Raw genomic sequence first — 25,492 nt, 5'->3', positions numbered from 1 at the left:
CTAGAACCGCTCGGCCACCCTGGCCGGCTCAATTATTTCAATTATACCAAGATGTATTTACGTGAATTTTATACTATTTTTCTTAATATATTGATGTAGCCGCAGTTCCGTTGGGCTATGTTAGAATACGAGTACAGGTTCCATAAAGTTTGTGTTGTAATACGTTCTGTTTCACATGCATCCCCATTATTCAGCAGCAAAGCAATAGTCGTTCCTCCAAGATATTCCACTTGCTTAAAAAAGTGCAGTCCTCTGTCACATATATTCTTCTGGCCACGGCTTAATCCTGTGTTCTGTTGGCGTAGGAAGTACGATGTGCGCTCCAACTACATATTGATTATTGAAAGGGTGTTTTTTTTCGTCTGAATGAATATAATGTAATTGAATTTATGTTTTTAGTATATTTTATCGTAAAAAATATGTGTGTGAAATCTTATGGGACTTAGCTGCTAAGGTCATCAGTCTCTAAGCTTACACACTACTTAACCTAAATTATCCTAAGGACGAACACACACACTCATGCCCGAGGGAGGACTCGAACCTCCGCCGGGACCAGCCGCACAGTCCATTTCATCAAAAATTTAAAGTACTTGAGCTGAGTTTCACGTACAATAGAAGTCATAACGTCCCATTATTCTTTTAATGCACCCTCACGACAAGAATTAATTAAAACTGAAGTGCCAAGCGGATCGCTTACCATTTCTACTTCTCAGACCGACGACCTCTAAAATTTTCAAAGGGCCTCTTGCGGTACGTCCTACGTCGCATTTACAAAAAACGAAAAAATCCCTATGACAGCTGGGTGACATGTTACAACTCTTTGCTGATATTTTTGCACTTTTCTTTTTGACAACGCATGTTATACTCGCTGGTTCTCCGTGCAGACAGCTGCTACAGAGTTCGGTTAGACATGAAACGATTCGTGAAATCATTCTTTGATAGCCTCAGCATTGATCACATATGTACCTGGGGCCCTTAGGAGTGTCAGTTGAGTTATTGTCTTCGTAAGCTGTTCTGATGTAAAAGGAATTGGGCCATGCAATGACATCATTGTTGAAATGTGATTCAACTAACTGTCTCCTTAGTTGTGTGATCAGTTGTCTTCTATGAGCAGAGTATGACATAGTAGTAAGTGCCTAAATATAGACCTGAAGATTTTCCCGAATAAATCAGTCTCTGGTTTAGCTTTGCCACAAGACAAGGCTTTCTGCCCGAGAGAGGGGCATATCTACAAGGCGCGTTCAACAAATAACAACACATCTTTTCTCGACCAATTTTGGTTGAAAAATCTCGAAGTTTGTTGTGGGACGTTGTGGAATGTTCCGCTATAGTTTCATGGGGTTTCGACTGGTGGCGGTGCAACACGTAGCTTTCAAAATGGCACCTGTAACGGTGGTGCGTTCCAAGCAGAGAGCTATGATAGAGTTACTTTTGGCAGAAAACCAAAGCATCGCAGGTATTCATACGCTCTTGCAGGATGTCTACTGAGACCTGGCAGCGAACAAAAGCACGGTGAGTCGTTGGACAAGGCGTCTGTCATTAACGCAACGAGGTAGCGCAACGCTGTCCGATCTCCCGCGAGCCGGCCGGCCGCACTCAACTGTGGCTCTTGCGATGTTGGAACGTGCGGACACACTGATCCGATGTGTTCGACGGATCCTTAAACACTTCACGCACAACTGGACGTCTCTGTTGGTAGCGCTGACACACTCGTCGACCAGTTCGTGTAGTCAGAGATGTGTGCCCACTGGGTTCCTTGCTGCTTAAGACAAGACCAAAGACAAAAATGTAGGACCATCTGTGCGGAATTTTTTAGAGTTACAAGGCTGATCGTGATAAATTTTTGTCGAACATCGTCACAAGCGATGAAACATGTGTCCATCATTTCGAATCGGAACAAAACGGCAATCCATGCAGTGGCGTCACACGAAATCTCCTCCGAAGAAAAAGCTCAAAGCCGCAGCCTCAGCTGGTAAAGTCGTGGCGAGAGTCTTCTGGAGTTTTGAACATGTAATCCCTCACGGTGCAACGATGAACTGTAACTGTCTTGTGCCACCCCTCAGGAAATTGAAGAAACGAGTTCGTCGCCACAAAAATGCAAGCTATCTTCCCCACGACAAGGCGAGGCCTCACAAAAGTCTGCGAACCCAAGAGGAGTTCACAAAATTTCATTTGACCGTCCTTCCTCAGCCACACTACAGCCCGGATCTCACACCTTCCGACTTCCATCTGTTTGGCCCAATGAAAGATGCACGCCGCAGAAAGCAGTAGGTGGATGATGTAAAGCTTATTAATGCAACAAGACGGTAGCTCCATCAGCCAGTAGGGTGGAACTATGCGGGCGTACAGTCCCGTCCAGTAAGGTTGCGTATGGCCTCCGCACTGAGCGGAGGCTATGTCGAAAAGCGGGATTTTATAGCCAAAAGAGTGGGAAATTATATGAAGTATTAGAATCCTGAATAAAATCAGCTTGTTTCCGGAAAAAAATCTTGCATTACTTGTTGAACGCTCGTCGTAAAATAGGTTCTATAGGAGTAATTCTTTCTTGGGCTACTTGAAGGGCAAATTTTATACGTGCACCCTGTTCGTGGCGTTCAGAGACTATAGGTAATCTAGTTCAATCAATATGCAGATCGTCCACAGCAGAATGGTTGAGTGATGATAGAACGTCGAATGTAAGAGCGGTGTGAGCGGCCGTAGAGGTATTTGACAGAAATTCGTGATGTCTACAAATGCCCTCACAGAGCGACAGACTGTCTGACAAGTAATTTGTTTATGTTGTGAGCAGCAGCATTTGTAACGTTTCTTTCGCTTCTGATGGCCTTTCACCGTTATGTATGGTTTATTTAGTTCAGTTTGATAACAGGTTTACACTTCAATCGCTTATCATTTCAGATATTACGATACACGAATTTTGTCGGCGATTGCGAGTAACTTAATGGGAGATTTTTCGTGAGTCCATAAACAGGACCCATGGAAACGGCGCGAAACTAAATTCTTTCTGCATCTATACTCCACAAACCACCTTACGGTGTATAACGAAAGGTACCTCTTGTAAGTAGGAGGGTAGTGGGGTTACGGGTGCAATTTTGATATCTAATTGATATGCAAAATTAAGTAAAGTGTTCAATTAATCACCCTCGCCCCCACCCACCCCAGCCACCGACCACGCCTACCCCACCCCCGGATGACATCACATGTTTCTCTCAGCCTACACGTGGGCCCTAGCCCCTCATCCTCCCCCACCCCACCACCTTCACTCCCCAACCCCTCCCCCTTCCATAGCCTAACCTATTGACGGGAATTTCTAATTTTTGTGGGAATTTCTTATTTTGGCGGGAATTTCTTTGTCCCAGGGTTGTACTGACATCTCTCCCCACTCCTCACCCAGAAACTGATGGGAAACTAAAATTGGTGGTGCCCTTTCCAGGACTCAGACCCTGATTCTAAAGATGCCATCCAACTGGTGTTATCTTGCTGGGGAAAAATTTCGCGATACAACTCGAAACTAGTGCTAGTGACATACACTCTGAAACTCCACCCTACACCTACAAGCTGGCAGGAAAACGACAGGGGTGTAAGGTACTATCTTTATTCTATTTGGTGGAAAATACGTTCAACTGACGATATGCTGGTGTTGGACAGAGAGGAGCTTGAAAAGTATATTACCTGTAAGCATAACAGCAGCTATCGTTGTTTGATATCAGAGTTCGCTACAGATGCCTGATGAATAACCATCCTGCAGCCCAGGTAATCGAATCCAATACACGATACCACAACTGTTGGGAAAAATTGCGTCACAGATTTAATTACACTTCTAAATTGTCATGAAAAAACCAGCACTCGTAATGAATGGGTCATAATGCATCACATGTACTGGGGAAATTCGTCATCCTAAAAAGACTGCAAAGGGGGCGGTAGTTGAACGTGCTTTTTCCTCAATAGGCGTCCACAAATTGCCGAAAATCGAGGCCCTCTTCCTCCTCCCCTCCATCCACCTATGGGGTGGGATGGGGGTGTGCGGGGGGACACAGGCTTCCACCAACCACCTCATGGCACGGCCAGGCCACTATCCGCACTTGGCTTCCACCATCTGGCTGCCACCTTAAGTCGACAGTCCAAGACAACACAAAAGGAAAATTTACACGCATAACCCCACCCATTCAGAGAATGGTCTAGATGGCCCACAGCACTCAACTTTCCACCATCTGGCCGCTGCCTTAAGGCGACACTCTACGCCAATACAGTAGCGTGTATAGTCAACTAAACAATAGGATATAAAAGGGCGGCCACCTCAAGTGCAACTTGTTCGTCTAAAGTATAGGGACACAGCTGCCCCTAATGGTTAGGGAGCACACCTGAAGTGACGACCTGACACCGACTAGGCAAGGACTAGGCAAGCCCCCAACGCCTCCAATAGGCCTCTCGTTCTGTGATGGAAAACACTTTCATTTGACGTCAATGCATCTCTAATCAAGCATGTATTAAAAAAAAAGGAAAACACTTTTGCTACCATAACAAATGTCCTTCTTCCATTAAAATAGGCAAAGTCCATTTTCTTTTAGTTTTATAAGCAAAATGGGTATAGATTTTACGTTTGACTGCCGCCGCATCTAATTATTTTGTGACGTCCAGCGAAGTGTACCGCCACTGATCACAACTGATCAGCAGAGACATGGTCACCTTCGTAAAATCAGGGGAAAAAACTTCTACTATTTTGATGCAAGAACTACCGATCACCGCAGAATGTCCTCATTTTTTCAAAATCGTCATCAGAGTAAAACAAAGCGAGAATTTGAACTCCAAAGAAAAAAAATTATATTAAGCAATTTCTTCCAGCTTGTTGAACAAATTACACGACCTGATAGCGTTTCTTGCGTTCAGTGTCTGTAAATAAACTGGCATGCACGTGAAATTAGAGAATAGAATCTATCATGCCATTGGCTCAGATGTCGAAAAAAAAATCATTTTACACTCGACAACAAGAAGCTATAATTAAAGAGAACATAGCTGATTTGTACACTATGACAGGTCTCCTTTTACCAAAGCAACGCTATATCATACTAGCGTTTATGAAACAAATCGTGAGAGCCAGTCTCGCTCTGTGTAGGTGGGAGATTGAAATTTCATTAAAATATATCGCCACAACGAAATAAAAGAAATGATGGTCAAGAATCATTCCGTGGTGCCCTAGCCATCTCTTCCACACGCCAGGCGGCACGTCATTGATATGAATTTGATAGGATGATTAATTATATTGATCATGATAGTCACTTTGCCCGTCGAATAATATTTTTTTTTTCAGCAGTCGGGTTACACTCACCAAGTAGGACAACCGGGAATCCATTGAAGGAACACGACGTTCTTTTTGAGGAACACCATTGCAAAATGACATCTGAAGCTGACCACAGAGGGATTCTACAGCCCACAACATACATTTCGCGTAAGGACTGCGCTTTTAAAAAGCGATCATAACCCCTATGTTACCATCACCCTGCATAAAAAGCGGTCTCGAGTCTATAGACACACACGTGTCGCTGGTAGTGTTACGCTTTCAGACAGAAATGATGTCTCAAATGCTGTCTGCAATTTGGAATCTAGTCTATCCATTCAACCACACATTAGCATTGGATTCTGTAGAGACATCTTTCAATGATTACGGTCACTGGTGAATTATATTCGTGTCACTCTCGCATCTCGAAACGAGTCACCTTTTATTTCGAACCAATCTGCTAAGGATCGCATACACCAAAAACTACAGCGCCGTTTTTTAGACGCTCCCTCTGCATCTTGTAACTGCTCCCAAGCCTCTGTTCCGCCCTCCCTGCAGCTTAGTCCGTGTGATCGTTCCAATTTAAGTCTGACCTGTACGGAAGTCGGAGAGCGCTATAGCTAAGATCTTTTGCGTCCTGTGGGGAAACCGGCGAGTAGACTTAATGTGACAGGTGCGTTTTGACCACTCGGTGCAAATGGGAACATGTTGTCATAGCTCCACCAACCATGTACAGTGTGTAAGGTCAGTGCCAAACGAAGGTTTTCCCTGCAAGGCAAGGAGCACACCACTGGCCGCCGTCCAAAGCGCGCCGTATTAACTACCGCGGCCTCGGGCGCTAATATGTCTCTTTTCTTAGCTCACCATGGAGCCTTTCGATACGACCGTAATTAGCCGGTGTTAGGATGTCAGACACAGTGATGATGGGTGCGCTAGCGAGCGTGTTTTATTAATAAAACTGTTTAAACTTATTTAGCGGTGTTCGCGTATTGCTGTACCTCAAGGACCCACCGCTTACAAATCCGGACAAATATTTCGCCTAATTATCATCCGGGGCAACAACTCAAACAAACCCCCTTATACACTTTTCTTTACGACAATGCATGTCATACGCGGCTGGTTATCTGTGTAGACAGCTGCTACAGAGTTCTGTTAAACATGAAACGATTTGTGGAATCACTCTTTGATGGTCTCAGGATAGATCACATATATATCTGGGGCCTTTAAGAGCGTCGGTTGAGTTATTGTCTTCGTAAGCTTTTCCATGGTGGTGGATGGGGTGTGATGTCAGCACAACACTGCGACCAAGAAATTCCCGTCAAAATTCAAAATTATTGCCGATAGGGTAGGTTGGGGAGGGGTGGAGGAGTGGGGGTGGGTGGATTGGGGAGGATGAGGGGCTGGGGCCCACGTGCAGGCTGAGAAAAACATGTGATGTCATCCGGGGGTGGGGATAGGCGTTGTCAGGGCGAGGGTGGGCAGGGGTGGGGTTGATTAATTGATCAATTTAATTAATTTCCGAATCAATTTGATATAAAAAATGCACCTGTAAACCCACTACCCTACTACTCTTGTACTGCTGTCTTCCTCCTCCTATCCCCTTTTACTGTATTAATCACAAATGGTTGTCGGTAAAGTTCTGTAATACATCTATTTTTTCTTATTTACTTGTTGTTTTCATTTCGCGAGTCCTATATGGCAGGAAGTAATACGTTGACTCTTGTTGGGACGTACGCTCCCGAAATTTCAACAGTATACCTCTCCCAGACGCAGAGCCTCTCTCTTGTAGCACATGTTACTGCAGGTTTTAGGGCACCTCTGTAACGCTACCGCATCGACTGGACGATCCCGTGACGAAAGGCGCCCCTTTTCGATGGATATTCTCTACATATTCCATCTTACTTGCTAAGGATGCCAGACTGATGAAAATAGTCGGTGGAACGGGTGACATATGTCTAAAATACTATCTTTCCTGTGATTCATTCTTATTCACATTCATGTTGCTGCTTTTACGGTCAAGCTATATGGTGTCTGTTAAGTTGGATGTAACTTCGTTACTAATAGTGGACATTAAAGTGCCGCTTGAAACTGCCCTAATTAAAGGTGCCCCCATTATAAGTGAATAAAGCCCAAACAAAATAATATTATTACGCAATCTGACTAGCCTCAGACACGCATACATAATGAAACAGACCTTATATTACCCTCTGAAACAATCTGCTGTTGATTGCGCCAGGCCCGGTCAAACAACGCTCCAAGAGCGTGAGCGCTCCGGCCGAGCTCCTGCATAGCACTCCGAGCCCAGCGGCGAGTGGCGCTGAAGGGTGTGGAGGAGGGGAAAGGCCGCAGCCGGACGCTGCAAGGCCTGGACAGTCGCCTTGTCAGACGCTATGCAGTTTGCCGACAGTACTACTGGCGTTAAACTAGATTTACTTTCTGCTTTAGGAGTAATTTGGTGTTTACGCATTTGTCTAAAACAACAGTAGAGAAGCTACATGTTCCGTGCTAAATGGCAATTACCATACTTTCCCTATCATTTAAACCCTTATCAAAGGACATAATTTGGCCTCTCACTATTACGAGCTGGGAAAACATTTATTGGAACGTCATTACAACAACAGCTACAAAGACGATACAGTGCTCTTGCTTTCTGACAAACGATGGTGAATAATGATTTCACTGAAGCGGTCATTAGGAAATAAAACTGAGTTCAGGGTAAGTACAGTTGTAACAAAATCTTTTATTGTTGATATCACAAATTATTTCAACTCATTAACTGTGTTAATGCAAGGGGAGAGTCGTTTGGTACCGCATGTGGCAAATAAGACTGATGCTATCAACCAAAATAAAAAAAAATTGTCCTATGGAAAAATCAGTTTCACGTTGATGATATGAAAAGTTTCCCGTAACTCAAGACAGAGATTTGTGGATCAGACATGACCGAATACGTTCCAATAATTGAAATATTTCATCATGAGTTCTTAAAGACATTCAAAGACATTGCACAACTTAAGAGGGATTTCGATTCAATTTTCAGACCATTATCGGTTTTTTACACCTAATGTGTCTCAATACCTCCGGATTGAGATGATAGCCGTACAGTGGAGCACCCAACTCAACGATCTATTTGTTGAATCCAGGAATTTTCAAAAGTTTTATAAAATGTTACTCCATGAGTAATATCCTCGAAAGCACTTACAAGGTGCTGAGGTTATTTCAATATTTGGTTAAACAATGTCTTCTGAAATTGATAAAGTCTCACTAACGTTCCAGTTTAACAGATTTTAATCTGTTTAACTCCATCTGTTTGACTTTATCACGAACCATACTTCTACATACAGGGTGGCAATGAATGAATTATACAAAAAATAAATTAATTAATTAATTAAATTAAATTAAATTAAGAAAACGTAAATTAGTTACAAACTATGGCGTGCACACACTTTATTCAACATGTAAACGTCACTACAAATATTCGGATTTAGGTTATGACATGTTCGATATGCGTGCAACTATTGGCGGACGAATAGCAAAATTCTGCTTCACCCGCTGAAGCGTCGGAACATCGATGCTGTCGACGACCTGCTGAATGTCTGTTTTCAGCTCAGCAATGGTTTTGGGGTTATTGGTGTAGACATTGTCTTTAATATAACCCCACAAAAAGGAATCGAATGTATTCAGATCCAGGGAACATGGCGGCCAATCGAGGCCCATACCAGTGGCCTCTGGGTACCCCAGAGCTAGAATGCGGTCCCCAAAGTGCTCGTCCACAACATCAAATACTCCTCTACTTCAATGGGCTCCGTCTTGCATGAACCACATCTTGTCAAAATCACCGTCACTTTGGATAATGGGTATGAAATCATCTTCCAAAACCTTCGGGTAGTCACCGTTTATTCCGTGACTGGATATCGTACATCACACAGCCACCCGTTGAGGGTGAAGAGACTTCTCGATCGCGACATGCGATTCGTCAGTTCCCATAATGCGCCAATTTTGCTTATTGACGAACCCATCCAGATGAAAGTGGGCTTCGTCGCTAAACCAAACCATACTAAGCATACTAATTCCCATCATGCCCCGCTGCCAATCGTTCAGAATTTATGCTATATTATTTCATACAGTTCAATAATTGTCACCCTGTATGTTACACACAGTAAAATCAATATGTATGTAAGTTTGTCAACGTCACAATTTAAATGCCTGTATGGAATGCTTTTTCTAGTTCTGCTCATCATAATGAGCACTCTCTAATCTACGTATTTAATCAAGTAATAAAAGTTACTGCTTTGACAGAAAAAACTTGAAAACAGACATACGTGATAAACTCCTGCTTGTAAAATGTGCTGCAGTATTCACCTCTTAGAATTGTCTGCACCGCGTTGCAGACACGTTTCCCTAAGTTTCCCGCGTGTGTAACCTTACGCATATAGCCGTCTCGCTCACAGCTGCTCGGAATAACGCAGTGATGGGGAAAACTGGAGCACTGAGCAGTATAGGTAGCGCGAACGCGTTTCAGAGCTTGGATTATGATGACCTGGTAACGCAACGCTGTTATGGAGCAGAATAACAAGACGACGAAGCAGACGTGGTTCCAAATGAACTGTCGATCGAATCAAAACATAATATTAATTTTGTAATTACCTCTGCAAGTGGCATCGGTGCGAGCTCGTGACTGTACTGGGTGCCTCTACTAAGCGTCGTCAGATGCATATTATCTGGTATTTCGGTAGATACTTACTATTTGCTTTTTGCGACGTGTAGCTGGTCGCAAACTAAACAAATCCTGCTCATCGCGTTTTTATGCTAAGCCCAACGTCGAGGGAGAGCGTCGGTTTGTTTCCCGTTACAAACAAAAGATTCTTAAATCGAAATATTACTTTCACATTCGATGGAGTGCTCTCAGATTAGTCTGGTGCGTTAATCTTTTATCGATAGCGACTGAGCTACGTTTTTCTGCATGGTGTTCGCAGTCAGCGCGGGACAGGATAGTGCTGTTGCTGCTGGAGTACTCGTTATTCCTCGTGTTTCATTACTCCTGTTAACACATACTGGTAAAATGAACATTGCACTAGACTAATGTGATACCGCTCTGTCGAAATGGCAAGTAACTTTCCAATTAAAAATCATTTTGCTTATAACCGTAAACAACTCTACGTTTTCCGTGGACGCTACCGAGCGAGGTGGCGCAGTTGTTAAGACACTGGACTCGCATTCGGGAGGACGACGGTTCAATCCCGCTTCCGGCCATCCTGATTTAGGTTTTCCGTGATTTCCCTAAATCACTCCAGGCAAATGCCGGGATGGTTCCTCTGAAAGGGCACGGCCGACTTCCTTCCCCATCCTTCCCTAATCCGATGAGACCGATGACCACGCTGTCTGGTCTCCTTCCCCAACCAACCAACCAACCGTGGACGCTGAGCGTTGCATGAAAGACATGAGGAGCAGGGTTTGTTTGCCCTGACTCCAGCTATTCGTTGTAAAAATACTAAAGAAACACTAAGGAAAGTGTTGTGTATGAGGCGGAACTATGGGCCTCATGTAGAAAAGGCGTGACCTGGCTGAGTCACGCAATTTGACTCTTAATCTGATCACGAGGTGTGGCCATTAATTGCGCACGTTGATCACGTAGGCTGACGTGAGGATCCATGAACTATACTTGACGGGATGCATCTGGAACATCATAGGCGATTAGAAAGTAGTAGACAGGAATACAAAAATGGTTCAAATGGCTCTGAGCACTGTGGGACTTAACATCTGAGGTCATGAGTCTCCTAGCACTTAGAACTACTTAAACCTAACTAACCTAAGAACAGCACAAACATCCATTCCCGAGGCAGGATTCGAACCTGCGACCGTAACGGTCACGCGGTTCCAGACTGAAACGCCTAGAACCGATGGAGGACGATGGTTCAATCCCGTCTCCAGCCATCCTGATTTAGGTTTTCCGTGATTTCCCTAAATCGTTTCAGCCAAATTCCGGGATGGTTCCTTTCAAAGGGCACGGCCGATTTCCTTCCCAATCCTTCCCTAACCCGAGATTGCGCTCCGTCTCTAATGACCTCGTTGTCGACGGGACGTTAAACACTAACCACCACCACCACCACCACTAGAACCGACCGGCCACACCGGCCGGCGACAGGAATACAATTAAATACTTAGCTTTAACTGAACATCAACGGTGAACGTCGATCTTGACTTTGTACAATAACAATTACAAGTGCAGTTCTAGACTGAACTCCCAATACTTCTTTCCCATTCTGATTGCTTCACACATATAGGTCAATTGTCAATACATAAACTGTATGTGGCGCCTGGCTAGGTCGTAGCTACTGACGTAGCTGAAAGCTATGGTAACTAGCGTCTCTGAAGAAGCTATAAAAAGTGAACCATTCCTATTAGTCGGCTGTAGAACTGGCCAGTGCGCTAGCTTGTCTCCTAAGACTAAACGAATGGCGGCGCTCGGTCTGCTCGCGGGTCTTATGTGTACTGACGGACAGAGGCCGATTTGAAGTCTACAATCTAGCAAGTATGGTGCCTTGCGGTGACCCTATAGAAAATGTGCTTGACGACTCTTGGGAGAGACACCCTTCTTAGTGCTACTGTCTTGCAAAAATAGTTTTCTAATTTTTAGTTACATTGAAGTAAGGAACAAAGTAGCAATAAGGACATGAAATTTTCTTTCAACGTCAGGTTTATTATTTGATTCCTAAAGCACGAGGATTCTACACAGAACAACTAGATTAATGTTACATGATTTACATTCTACTGTCTGCCCAATGATAAAAGGGCCTGCTCCGTAAAGTGAATTTGAAAGAAATATAAAACTTTAAAGTGAATGAGGTGTCGGCTTGTTAGACCTCATCACGAATCAGAAACCATACAGAAACAAAACTGGATCTGTTCCATACTGATCGTAACCACAACTGCATCTCTGCTACTCATTCGATAACATTGCCTAAGGAACCGCAGTGTTACAGTATAGCTCGGTATGTCGTAAGATAAAGAAACACATTACCTTGTCCCGCAGAATAGGCGTGTAGAAAGGTGCAGCGTATGCTTGTTATAATCTCTTCGTCAATACAACCCTATAGCTGCTTTCATGCACGGGTTCCTCTCTCTCAGTATACTGCAGCCGCGCTCGTTACTGCACCATGTCCCACACGAACAAAACACGCCTTCACTCCAGAGCAGCCTGTGCGGAATAACCTGAAGCATAGAGTCTTGTTTTCTTTTCAAAATCTCCAAGGCACGTCTGGTGGGCACTACCTCGCTAGGCATTAGCCGAAGCCATACTAACCTCAAAGCCCTCACAAGGGAATCTCCCCATCGCACCCCCCTCAGATTTAGTGGTAAAATGGCTCAGTGGATATGTTTTCAAAAACTGAATACAGATCAAACTGGAAAACAGGAAAAAGGTGTACTGAACTGTGAAAAAAGTACCAAAACAGAAACGGTCCAAGCGCAACATCGAGCGCACTTGAGTGGCGATGCCGTCGCGGTTGTGTAGTCACAGTGCTGGACTGCGTGTAGGGAAACTCGTGTTCATCTCTCCCTCATGCCACTCTTTTTCACAAATTGAAGAACTGTAAGTCTGGTTACTGACGTGTCTATTCACTGTATTCAAATTTGTATCGTGGTGTCACGTCCGTTTGCAACAACGAGGTGTAAGGAAGGGACTTCCAGACGTATTACCTTTTCTTTGTTCTACACAAGTACCACGTGTTGTGACTCACGCATTCCGTTTTGGATGTTTTGCCTCTTGAATTCCTTCGTTGTGACATATTTCGCATCCATTTATTTGTTGTTTTCCCTTCTGTGAGAGATCTATGCGGCATCTCGCCTGCTCTCACTATTCACCACATTTACTTGCGACGGTAAAATATTCTTGCCACATGACTTGCATTCTATTACCAATGTATAATATGACAATCGCCAAGGTTACAGAAGGGGAACAAGCACGTCAATATCCGTACGGAATGTTCGTAATTTTGTGATAAGAAAAATATTTAAGCACTCGGGAGATTTCAACACGGATCTTCCCCTTTGCAGTCCAACACCGGGACGACACAACCACGTCGGCCCGCTTCTTCCGACTCGCTCGATGTGGCACATGTTGACCTTGGAGCGTTCATTGTTTCTATTTTCCTTTTTTTTCACAGTTCAGTACACCTTCCTCCTGTTTTCTTCCTTGATCTGCCTTCAGTTTTTCACGGGCTATCCACTGGGCCATTTTACGACTAAATCTGAGGAGGGTGCGAACAGCCCTGAATACGCGCAATCCGATCAACGTGCCGCACATGTAATGACAATGACTGCTTGCGAGACCAAGCTACGTAAAACACAATATATGGAAGACGGCCGATCACAATGGACATCTTTCAAAATGACGTTCTATAAATTTTTGCTAATTCTTCCGCACAGTTCATAGCTAATCTATAAAGCACCCTATCATTTCTATATCGGCTACTTTCACAACTTTGCATCAGTGGACAGTAAGAAATTTGTTGTGATAATCTTGAGGGAAATAATTTTGGAGAAGAGAATTTAATTATTTCAGATTTAATTTTACTTCGTTTTGTTGTCGTCATGATCAAAAATCTTTTGGACAGATGAATTTGTTACCCTGACTAATTTCGTGTGTTTCCAAAAAGTTATTGGTATTTCTGCCAGTAGGTAAATAAAAATTACCATATGAGTTCACTGAACGGGTCTCTCGTATCTATCTACGCTACTTTGAAAACATGCTTTGATCTCTTGAACTCGGTACAATGATACGCCTTTTCCTGGGTAATAAAATCGAGACAAGGTCCTGTTGACTTAGATTATACCATACCTTGTACATTAGATCATCTCAATTAGGTGTGTAAATTGTGTCATCACTGTGTCAGGCTCTGTATCTTAAGGATATCAGCCAACTTCCTAGTAATCCCTGTTACTAAACTTACAATCACTACTACATTCGACAGCTGATTGTCAATTAATTTTTCTTTTTCACACTTAAGAAGAATTTTTGAGCCGTCGTGTCAAACTATCGAAATAAAGAAAAATAACTAAAACTGTGTAAAATATTTCCCGAAGCTTTGTGTATAGAAAAACATGTTTATAGTTGTGAAATTAGACTGAATGATATATTTTGAACATGTTGGCTCACATGCCTAGGTGATCCAATTTGTGCGAAGAATGTAAGCAACAATATCTTGTCTACCCTGCTTGTTCTCTTCTTTATAGTAAGAATCATCGGGAAACATACATACACACAACTGGCATAGTGGAAGGTAGAGCTGCCACATTTTCCCACCAGTTACAATGTTGAATATCGGTTCTGATCTTTACACAAGATCTGCATCTGGTTTCATCTTCACTTACTATCAAAAAATATTATTTCTTGAATTGAGACTCTTTTTATCCTGTTTTAAAAATGTTTTAATGTTGAACCAACAGGATGTGCAGACAAAGAAAAGAAACACCCTAATACCTTTACTTAAACACTATGTCAATCTCGTACTAACTGCCGTATACATACATGTTCGTCCAATACATCTTAGGGAAATTTTAATCGGTGTATTTGTCATATGGAAAACTTTCTTGACGAAATACGTTCAGTCTGGTGGCGTCAGTTTGCGTATCTTTTACGACAAGCAGACTCTGGGACAACTATTACCTCGAGCTGCTTGGGCAGACATCTATAAAAACAAACGTTCCGATTACTTGAAGGTGTGTGATTAAGCGCTTAAACCTAGTTATGGGTGTAAATAAACAGATAAATCCGAAAGTGACTTCTAATGCCTGAAATTCCATTCGACTGTCACGGTCATGTATTTCAGTATGAATTCACTATGGATAAAGTATGCTAATGTCTAAAGAATGCTTCACTTGCTTTGGTAGACTGTATATATATTTCCCAAATCTCGCCCTCTTTTCGCGTATCCTGGTAGTGACCCACAGTAATACCTAATATAAACATTGTGATGAGATATACTGTAATGTGTTAATAAACAATTCGATAGTCGCCGTGCGCGGTAGTCGCGCGGTCTCAGGCGTCTTGACACGGTTCGCACGGCTCTCCGCGACGGAGGTTCGACTCCTTCCTCGGGCACGGGTGTGTGTTGTCCTTAGTGTAAGTAAGTTTAAGTTAAGTTAAGCTTAGGGACCGATGACCTCAGCAGTTTGGTCCCATAAGATCTTACCACCAATTACCAATTCGATAGTCACCTTTTGCTGAATTACACCGTTACACTGTGCTCTCATATCATGATCGAGTAATACAACTTTTCACATATTTTTCATACCTGAGGTGCAATCGCAGTAATAATTTCCAAGTGGAGCGGACTTTTATCTCGCAATGCAGGTCTTTCGCAATGCACGTCTTGGATTACTAGCTACAGACTGCCTCATACGAAATAGCTAGTTAAAAACTGATGAAGCAGATATTCGATAAAACACACAGTTCTTTTATTTAATTTTTGAGATCGCACGCCTAATGAAACTTACGTTCCTGCGTAATGACTGGTGGGTGAACTCCACAAAACAACCATAATTTGATGTAGAAGTACTTCCTGAAGCCAAAAGGTAGCACTTCACTATCGTTTATTTTAACACTATAGTAATACCTCTCCTATGCTGTGCTCTAAGTGAACAGGTTTTGAGAATAAGCTTCTGGTTCCTTTAACGTTCACCTCTGAGGGGTGAAAACAACGCAACCCATTTGAAGCTACGTCAGTTGATCCACTAGAGAATATCTGTAAATGGAAGCGTACGACACTAAAAAAGAAAATTTTTCCAAACTGTGAACCTAAAAGTTGGAGGAAGTATTACTCCGGTAGTTGGGCGACCATTTTCCAAACATTGACCGTCATCTAAAGCGAGATTAGGTGAAGAGGTGTTAACTAGTGTTTCGTATCCATACTCTCTATGGACAACAAAACATCTGCAGAATTATCCACATCACGTGCTCTAAACCACTGACAGCTTTTCTTCATCGACACCTATGAAGACGGTGGAAGTCCGTCAGAAACATCGACACTTGCCCGAAGCGTCCCCATTTCTCCCTCTATAAGTTCGACACTAATCTACTTCCCCTTTCCAGTCCAAATCGAATTTTCCCTCCGTCTGTCGTCACATAGTCATCAACTGGACAATTAACTCCAAATTTGTAACTTCTCTTTTATGAACTTGTTTCAATATATTCACTGTCTTCATGCAAGTTTGTATTCCTAAAAAAAACCTGCGTGGTTCTGTTCAAAAATTTTAAATACCATAATTCCGTCTTGATTTCGATGGCTTACAAGGGAATACCCATTCTCTAATAACCTCAGCCCTGGCTTCGCCATGACTTTTCTTTCACTAACGTAACTAAAAAAAGAGAAACACCCGCTCGTTATGTATTACAGCTGTAATAAGGTTACAGGATGAATACCTGAAAATTACCTCAACTGGATATTTTAGGCCATAATTATATTGTGCTACTAGTTTCGATCATTGGGCATTTCTCAATAAACAGTTATACTGAACTAGCTGTCTGCCACTTCTTCGCTCGCATATCTATAGTTTTGTTATGGTAACTGATGGTGGGTAAGCAAGCTAGTAAGTTTACGAGATAATTGTGTATATAGTGATGTAGAGAGGTATGTGTAAAAATGTATGCAGTTTTGTTACGATGACTGATGGAGAGTAAGTAAACTAGTAAATGTACGATATGTCTGTGTATATGGTGGTGTAGAGACGTATGTATAAAAAAATTATGCCGTGCCAGTATGTAGATCCATAATTAATGCGTTTCTATTATTTTACCGTAAGTCAAATCTGAAAGCATACGTTATATTTTCTAATTACATTTAAAAATGTCTCGATTCATTAAATTCGTACAAAAGTAGAGTTTTTAGGGGTTTCTCTGGCACATCTAATACTGAATATGAGATTTTGTCACCAGAGTAACACATACCAACAGTTTCTTCAATCCATCTTAATGCGTTATCGTGCCTACGCTTTTGATCCAGGCCCCTATGATGAGTAATGTCTGATTAACATAGTCCGTTAATAGATCCTAATTGAATACAACCTTACCAAAGACCTCCCATGTTACACATTTAAAGCACGGTTCTCTGCTTGTCGTACAGCCTATAAATAAGGCCATCGTTATGAGTATTCAAGCGTCTTGAAAGTTGTAAGAGACGTATGACACTCGGAATCTTAAATGCGTCGAGTTTGTGACTGTTCTGACGCCTCTGTAGCTCTTAAGCCCACCTGACGTTCTGTGTCGAGGTTCCGGAGCGCATGAGATTGTTCTGATTTGTTGTATTCGAGTAACTTTCGCAGCTTGAGCTCTCTAAGAACTTTGTGCTAAATCAGACTTACGCCTGCGAGGCCTATTGTAAATTTTTTTAATAAACACACCACCGTTTGACTATTGTCGTTTATTTAACTACGGCCCAGGTTTCGGCTTTTTTGCCATTTTCAAGTGATTTAATTACGACCCAGGATTCAGACTTTTATGCCATTTTCAAGTTCAAAATGGTTCAAATGGCTCTAAGCACTATGGGACTTAACATCTGAGGTCATCAGTCCCCTAGACTTAGAACTACTTAAACCTAACTAACCTAAGGACATCACACACATCCATGCCCGAGGCAGGATTCGAACCTGCGACTGTAGCAGCAGCGCGGTTCCGGACTGAAGTGTCTAGAACCGCTCGGCCACAACGGGCGGCCATTTTCAAGTCACTGAAAATGGCATAAGAGGCCGAAACCTTGGTCGTAATTAAATAAACAACAGTACAGCAAAATGGCGGTGTGTTCATTTAAAAATTATTGTATGACTGTTGCTCAGCAACAGAAAAAACTGTTTGCGTATAGTAATAATTTTAAATAAGGTTCTCGGTCTTACCGCCCGCTTTTATTGTTTTGTCTCCATCAGAACTCTCCAGCTATGTCAGGTGGTGTAGGAACTCAATATAATGAACCAGGCGCATAATAAAATTGCACTGTCGCGGAATAATCGATATACAGTAAGATGATGATGATTTATAGAGGAGGGCGCTAAACAGCAAGGTCATCAGCACATAGATAGATAGATAGATAGATAGATAGATAGGCACTAAGAGTCGCCAACTATCGCGCCAGCGTTGTCTGCATGCCACTCACATACACCATGTTTAACAATTTTAATAACAGTCAGAAGGATTCGACTTTCTAATGGAGCCTGTCGTCATCCCAGTTATCTCCTTACTAAATACCATGGGAATCGGTACAGCGGTAGAGTCGTGAAAACATAACAGAGTGAGCTACTTTCGCACTTAATATATGTAGTATTAGTCTGTAAGTATGGATTAAACACGTTGAGAATTGAATAAGCATTGTATTGATTACGTTATATCATATTACACAGAACATATCAACTAGTAAAAGCATTTTCACAAATATGATGAAGTTCAAAAGTGCAAGAGTAAATAGCTTCTTCAAAGAGTAAATATTTTCCCTTAATTTCTGTAATATTATTCAAATGAATAACTATAGCGTACTAAACACTTTTTAAAGCAGCCTATCTGCTTCAACAAGGCCAAATTTCATGGATATCAGTTCAGCGGTTTAGCCGTGGAAACTTAATAGACAGAGTTACTTCCGCATGTGTAATATTACTATGCAAATATGGATTGTTATGAATTACACACATTGATGATTGTACAAGCATTGTATTCTAGCTGTTACCCACGGCTGCGCTCACGAGTCAGCAAAATAAAATGAAATGCGCGTATGGTTTTATTGACCAGGAGACCCCGGGGGGGATTTTCGAGAACGTGGTGCAAGTCTCTGTATTTGACGCCACTTTGGTGAACTGCACGTCGATGATGATAGAATAGTGGTGAGAACAACTCATATGCCCAGACGCCAGCAGAAAAAAATAAACCGACCCGGCAGGAATAGAACCCAGGATCTCATGGCCTTGTAACAGCAACCCCACAGCATGACCGAGCTGATTACACTGATTTAAACGCGATGAGAAGTTAAGCTAAGTGGCTAAAATTTGACTGGATGTGTCTGATATTAATATGGAATTATGGATGAAACACGTTGAAGATTGTATAAACATTATATTCATTAAGTTGAATCATAATACGTAAAAGATATCAAACAATGAAAGAATATTCACCAGTATGCTAAAGTTCAGGAGTCAAAAAGTGAATAGCTTTCTATAAAAGTGGTTATTGTTCCATATTTCGAGTTATATTCTTCAAATCAATAAATATGCTGCACTACACACTTTCTAAAGTAGCTATGTTCTTCCTCAGCGTTCAAGATATCTCTTAATTTTATCAAATTTTATCAAAATCTGTTCAACGGTTTAGTCGTAAAGGCGTAACAGACAGGCGTACTTCCACATTTATAATATTAGTATGAATATAGATTGTACGCTGTTTTGTTACTTTGAATTTTGATCTGCCGTATTATGGTAGTTTGGACAATCGGACTGTGACAATGGCATTAACTGATATCTGAAATTATTTAAAATAATGAGTTAACCTATATTCATAAGCTGAGACAAAGTTGCGAATCAAACAGCGATCGAGAAAGTGTAGAATAAATTTCTTTTACTTTCGTCTATGATCACACAACTTTTGGTTCTTAGACTACCGGTTTCAGTTAGAGATGACCATCTTCAAATCTGCAGCAAAATTCGGAAAACCAAATACAAGTGGACAGTCTGCACCTTAGAACAAAAACTATGACAGAAAAAAATAGTTTGAGTACGTTTTCCACATGTCTGAAAGTAATACATTCCGTTGTGGCACATTGTTTTAACATGTTGACTGTCCACTCATTGTATTTGGTTTTCTCATGTTTTGCTGCAAATCTAAACATTATCATCGCTGACCGAAATCGGCAGTCTAAGGATCAAAACGTTTTGTGCTGATAATGAAAATAAAAGAACTTTATTCTCAATCTACAATATTTCTTTATTTATTGACAATATAGTCGATCAAGCTGCTGAGTTACTTTGTGTCAATCGCAAAAATTTCTAGGACTACGTTGGCACTAAATACGTTTGAAATAAACATAAAAATTTGTATTTTTTTCAGATATAGTCCACGTTATTGTGAATATTTAGCTCCAAAGCGGAGAGTACACTATGAGCCATTTTACGTCAGATTCTTTCTCCCATGAATGCTGGCACAGCAAGATGAAAAGAGGCGATACACTGGAGTTTCGGAAGTGGCAGAGAAGTGTTGGAAGATCAGCCTCTGATTGAAGCCGTATGGCGTGCCCAGAAACTCAGTCGCTAGAAGTAAGGAAGTTTTATTTTCCGATATATCTCCACTCAACTGGTATTTAGATTTTATTGCTCTTTGGAAATTTTTGTGATATGCTTGTTTGAAAACAAAATCTGTGTTGTTAATGAAGTGCCTATTATCGTATGTCATTTAGTAAAAATCTACAAAGCTTGTGTGCGAAATGAAATCATTTACTATCACGCATTTTCCGCTACGTAGTTGAAATCGGTATCGTTCAGTCTATGTTATGGACGTGAACTGCGTTGACAGCCTGTAAACAGGTCGCCGATTTTACGCCATTTAACAGATAAATATTCTGCACAAACACATAAGTGGCTTACATCGTTGTATGCCGGGCCAGCTATCTGCTTTCATTGATTGACTATTGAGGCAACGAGATGTTATATCTCGTATTTGGCAGCGGCAGTTTATCGCATATGCGCTAGTGGACGCGAGCCCTCACTTCAACAGCAGAATTTCATTTTTACTGATTAGCGCCTATAGCCCAGAGGTCTAACTGAAATAATATGAATGCCGTATCCCCGGTAACAAATGCGAATGCTTTTCTCATACTTGTGTAAGGTGATTCGTAATTTGTATTCACCTACGCTTTTTCAGAAAATTTTCTCTCGTTTAAAAGCAAGAGAACAAGACGACACATATCTTTTATCTACAATCTAACTGAGGCATAACATGTTCGGCGTGTGGAATAGCGAAGCTGGTTCAAATGGCTCTAAGTACTATGGGACTTAAATATCTGAGGTCATCAGTCCCCTAGACTTAGAACTACTTAAACCTAACTAACCTAAGGACATCACACACATCCATGCTCGAGGCAGGATTCGAACCTGCGACCGTAGCAGCCGTGTGGTTCAGAGCTGAAGCACATAGAACCGCTCGGCTACAGCGGCCGGCCCGTGAAGTTGGTCATCTGTCATAGGATTATAGAGTACCTAGAGAGAAAAAACATATATTTGGAAACTTTTTAGATCCGATTGGTTCTCGAACTGATGATAGAGGACTTGAGTCATCGTCTGACTAAAAGTTTTCTACATTTCGTACAGAAAACAGTTCCAGATATTGTGACCTTACCTTCGTCTGTCCTAAATATAGTTTTTATATTCACGAAATTTCTGTATCTTATCAAAGGAAGATCGAAGTTCACCATCTGGTGTAAATTTGGCGTTCATATAAATGATATGTATTCGCAGCTTAAGTTACGTTGATACACGTTACGCAGTAACATATGGCATCTTATCTACGTAATTCACGGAATAAATTTGTTTAAACTACCTTTTGAAGTAGCAATGTTATGCATATTTGTTCAAACTGATCAATTGGAATATGATGTTCCTTTTGGTGAAGGCTCGCCGGAATTCTGTTGCATCATTTTAGGAAACGGGTAACTATCTTCAAAACTAGTTATACGCCTGTGTTTCGCAACGCAGGTTAACGAAGAGCCTTTTCAAACCGTTACTTTTTATGGTTTCGTACCTCAGTCGGTAAGAACGCAAGCCTTATAGGGTCATTTTGTCAATAAATTCGTTTTCCGAGCCAGTAAGTCTACTATAAATAAATCCTACCGAAAGAAGTAAGACCATGTCGTTAAGTTTTTAACACACAAAGCAGAATCAGTAAATCCGTACATACTAGGCAAGTAAATTCAATGTTAGTTTCTATTCTTGAAGATAAGTTTGCGCCACTCAATTCTGTCACTGACGTTAAAATACAACGGTGCCATCTATTTGTTCTTTGATGCACTACGAAACTAAAAGTGCCATTTATTGGTTCTCTGTTACGCTACGACGTGATGATCGTGTCACTGAGTTAAACATCCGAACTACTAACCTGAGCAGATTCCTAAGATTTTACGATGTCCTTTTCCCCGTGATCCGATTTTTCTCAAATAAAGTGTATATATCGCCCCAAACTACGCTCAAGTTACCTGTGAAAAACCGACCGGGGTGGTGGAGTGGTTCTAGGCGCTACAGTCTGGAACCGCGCGACCGCTACGGTCGCAGATTCGAATCCTGCCTCGGGCATGGATGTGTGTGATGTCCTTAGGTTAGTTAGGTTTAAGTAGTTATAAGTTCTAGGGGACTAATGACCTCAGAAGTTAAGTCCCATAGTGCTCAGAGACATTTGAACCATTTTGAACCAGTGAAAATCTCTTCAAAATTAATCTAGTAGTTTTGGAGATTCAAACAGACAGACACGCCGATTTTATAGTTTTATTACTATAGATAGAGTTGTCGTACTACCTTTGAAATACCACAGACTCGAGAGTCTAATTAGTGTATACTAAGGAATAGGAGCATCGGAAAACGTTTTTGAAATATGAGATGCCATTTAAAAATCAGAAGAAAGATAACGGTGCACTATACGTGAATAATATAGCGAGCTGAAAAATATTCCTGTACAAAGGTGCATATTCCTGTACAAAGGTGCATATTTCCCTTTTTAAGAGTGTCTGGCAGAAAATTGGGAAACCAGCTTTCTCAGTCTTCATTCCGCCTTCCTCATCAAAAATTTTGGAATGTGAACATACTCGCGCTCTTTTAATACAGAACATTCTAAATCCTTTTCCCTTGTCTTTCGTAGTGGTGAAGTCTTCATATTCAGCTCTCCCTCTCACTACCATTGTCTATATACGTTTCCCTGACACTGTCTCTTTTTTTTCCCAGTTCCACTTTCTCCTGACGATCTCCCCCTCTGTCGCTGTTTTCAACCCTTCCTATCGATCTTCTTTACCAGTCTCCTTCTCTGCTACTATCACCTTATTTCTGTCCCACTACACTTGCCTTTGTTCCATTCTTTTCTCCTGTTACCACTGTCTCTCTCCTTCTCGGTTAACAGTCTGCTGTCCCTGTCTTGAACTAACTTGATCTCCTCTCTACACATATTCTTGGCGATAATTAGCTCAGGGTTTTGATCCCTAGTCTGTGAAACTCTAACTCATAGCTATAAGGGATGGGGGGAAATTGGAGAATGTTTTCATGTTAAAGTTCTCCACTCATTTCTCTGTCCAATTTCTACTGTCTCCTCTATCTTTTGCATGCACTGCTACTCTATTCACCCAGCTCTCTTTCTCTTATACTGCCACTTCTTTCAGTTACCGTCACTATCTCCTCTCTCTTTGACTCCTACTAGTATTTTCTTCATCCATCTCTCTGACTCTTTCACTGCCACTTTCTCTCTCCTGCCATCACTGCCTCCTTGTTGAGGAACGCGGGATGAGGACTGAGGAAGCTAGTTTCCCACTTTTTGTCAGGGTCTTTTAAAGAGGAGCGTATGGAATAATTTCCAAGTCAAGACAATTTCAGACCAGATATTACGTGCGTACTTTATGTGCGTAACTTTCAACCTCTGAATCTTGGTAACGGACGAGGTATCGAAAAAAGCTTCATGGTTCACCGAGAACATCATCTTAAGAACATACAGATAACATTTCGACGATTTGCATGAATAGAAATTACAGAAGTGGCAATCTCCACAGTTGGTACTTTTGGTAGCCAAAAATCATGTTTTCTTGGAGTTTTCCTATGAACAGCCCATGAACAAACAATACTTTAATAAGCCGCCTGAAGCCGACCCTAGACCAGACCTAGTGCAAAAGAACCAACCTATTTTCTCAGTTGGCTGGGCTAATGGGCTAGAGGAAGTGCATAATGTGTAAATGTTTTCACTGTTCTATAATGTAGCTTCACATTATTCCCGTGCTTCCCACAAGTATAAAAATGTTCGCTAGGCGAAGGTGTATCTAAAGCGTTTGATCCCTTACCTCTGTGATCAATAGAATCCGAGATATGGCCCCCTGAAAAATCACATTTTTACGCGCGGCTTTTTGGAACATATTGGTACATGCGCTTTCGTGCATTGATAGATACGAGAAATATTTGTTCATAATGTGTGAAGCGTTTGTTGAATGCCTTTCACCTTGATTTTGCGTGTCACACTCCACAACCACTTGCAGGATTATTTTTTGACTAAAGTTCAGTCTTGATCACTCATGTATGTTTTAATGATACAGGTAACCGGTTTCGGTTCTTTCTACAGAACCATCATCAGATCCATGGCTCCCTTACGATGGTAGGCGGAGCTCTCCTCGCTGCTAAACAGTCAACTGCAGTCATACATGAGTGATCAAGACTGAACTTTAGTCAAAATATAACAATTAATTGATCACTGCTTTCCAAAAATGTTTACCAAAACTTGCAGGATTACTCGTAAATTAATTATTTGAAACCCAGTTCTCTGAAAGAATCTTAAAAATGTTATTAGATAGAGGCGAAAGAAAAACACTATAGAGTGGTTTTTCAAGAAAACCAGGAAATATAAATACAAATCTTGAGATCATGCTAACAGCTCTTCATTGTACTCAAGGGGAGTTTCTAATGGACAGTGGCGCATGGTCTGTGTGTTTACACACCATGACAGGCTGCATGCTCTGTGAGTTTACACACCATGACAGGCTGAACAAGGTGTCATCTGAAGGAATGAGAAACTGAGGATTGAAAAATGCTGAATCCATTTCACTCGCTAACCAGCAGCAGAAATAAACATGCGAAAATTCATCTGGACGTTGTAACTCATGGACAACAATAAATCTGTAAGGAGTTGAGAATTTACTCTTGCTACTGGTAACATTCATCGTAAAAATAGCGGAGGCAGTAACTTTTTTCGGCATCTTGGACACATTTTAAATGCCGTGTTTCTACAATTGAGATGTATTTTAAAAGTTTCTAGAGGAAAACAAACTTCATTTACCTTCATAAAAGGTTTTTTCTATCAGTGTACAGTTTGGCAGAAAACCAAGCCAAATATTGGTGAGGATAGCTGGTAATCTACAATGGAATGCGTTTTGACGCTATCGTCTCGGGATGTGATTTCTTTTTCTCTCTCTGAGATAAAATTCTTTACCTGGCCATAATAGTAGACATCGCACGGTTGCA

Source organism: Schistocerca cancellata, chromosome 6 (genome assembly GCF_023864275.1).
Source record: "Schistocerca cancellata isolate TAMUIC-IGC-003103 chromosome 6, iqSchCanc2.1, whole genome shotgun sequence".
Lineage (NCBI taxonomy): Eukaryota > Metazoa > Arthropoda > Insecta > Orthoptera > Acrididae > Schistocerca > Schistocerca cancellata.
This window is presented reverse-complemented; position numbering follows the sequence as displayed.